Source organism: Herpailurus yagouaroundi, unplaced genomic scaffold (assembly GCF_014898765.1).
Source record: "Herpailurus yagouaroundi ecotype Mexico unplaced genomic scaffold, PumYag 210, whole genome shotgun sequence".
In the NCBI taxonomy this organism is placed as follows: Eukaryota; Metazoa; Chordata; class Mammalia; order Carnivora; family Felidae; genus Herpailurus; species Herpailurus yagouaroundi.
In genome coordinates this window covers 523,164-525,109 of record NW_024412441.1, presented here as the reverse complement: position 1 = coordinate 525,109, position 1,946 = coordinate 523,164, and positions in this window count along the sequence as shown.

Sequence of the window (1,946 nt, the reverse complement as noted above, 5' to 3'; positions counted from 1 at the left end):
CAGAGACATCACTACAAGCATAAAACATACAGACATCACAATGACTCTAAACCCATATCTTTCTATAATAACACTGAATGTAAATGGATTAAATGCGCCAACCAAAAGACATAGGGTATCAGAATGGATAAAAAAACAAGACCCATCTATTTGCTGTCTACAAGAGACTCATTTTAGACCTGAGGACACCTTTAGATTGAGAGTGAGGGGATGGAGAACTATTTATCATGCTACTGGAAGCCAAAAGAAAGCTGGAGTAGCCATACTTCTATCAGACAAACTAGACTTTAAATTAAAGGCTGTAACAAGAGATGAAGAAGGACATTATATAATAGTGACAGGGTCTATCCATCAGGAAGAGCTAACAATTATAAATGTCTATGCACCGAATACCGGAGCGCCCAAATATATAAAACAATTACTCATAAACATAAGCAACCTTATTGATAAGAATGTGGTAATTGCAGGGGACTTTAACACCCCACTTACAGAAATGGATAGATCATCTAGACACACGGTCAATAAAGAAACAAGGGCCCTGAATGAGACATTGGAGCAGATGGACTTGACAGATATATTCAGAACTCTGCATCCCAAAGCAACAGAATATACTTTCTTCTCGAGTGCACATGGAACATTCTCCAAGATAGATCATATACTGGGTCACAAAACAGCCCTTCATAAGTTTACAAGAATTGAAATCATACCATGCATACTTTCAGACCACAATTATATGAAGCTTGAAATCAACCACAGAAAAAAGTCTGGAAAACCTCCAAAAGCATGGAGGTTAAAGAACACCCTACTAACGAATGAGTGGGTCAACCAGGCAATTAGAGAAGAAATTAAAAAATATATGGAAACAAACGAAAATGAAAATACAACAATCCAAACGCTTTGGGACGCAGCGAAGGCAGTCCTGAGAGGAAAATACATTGCAATCCAGGCCTATCTCAAGAAACAAGAAAAATCCCAAATACAAAATCTAACAGCACACCTAAAGGAAATAGAAGCAGAACAGCAAAGGCAGCCTAAACCCAGCAGAAGAAGAGAAATAATAAAGATCAGAGCAGAAATAAACAATATAGAACCTAAAAAAACTGTAGAGCAGATCAACGAAACCAAGAGTTGGTTTTTTGAAAAAATAAACAAAATTGACAAACCTCTAGCCAGGCTTCTCAAAAAGAAAAGGGAGATGACCCAAATAGATAAAATCATGAATGAAAATGGAATTATGACAACCAATCCCTCAGAGATACAAACAATTATCAGGGAATACTATGAAAAATTATATGGCAACAAATTGGACAACCTGGAAGAAATGGACAAATTCCTGAACACCCACACTCTTCCAAAACTCAATCAGGAGGAAATAGAAAGCTTGAACAGACCCATAACCAGCGAAGAAATTGAATCGGTTATCAAAAATCTCCCAACAAATAAGAGTCCAGGACCAGATGGCTTCCCAGGGGAGTTCTACCAGACGTTTAAAGCAGAGATAATACCTATCCTTCTCAAGCTATTCCAAGAAATAGAAAGGGAAGGAAAACTTCCAGACTCATTCTATGAAGCCAGTATTACTTTGATTCCTAAACCAGACAGAGACCCAGTAAAAAAAGAGAACTACAGGCCAATATCCCTGATGAATACGGATGCCAAAATTCTCAATAAGATACTAGCAAATCGAATTCAATGGCATATAAATTGTTCACCATGATCAAGTGGGATTCATTCCTGGGATCCAGGGCTGGTTCAACATTCGCAAATCAATCAACGTGATACATCACATTAACAAAAAAAAAGAGAAAAACCATATGATCCTGTCAATCGATGCAGAAAAGGCCTTTGACAAAATCCAGCACCCTTTCTTAATAAAAACCCTTGAGAAAGTCGGGATAGAAGGAACATACTTAAAGATCAAAAAAGCCATTTATGAAAAGCCCACA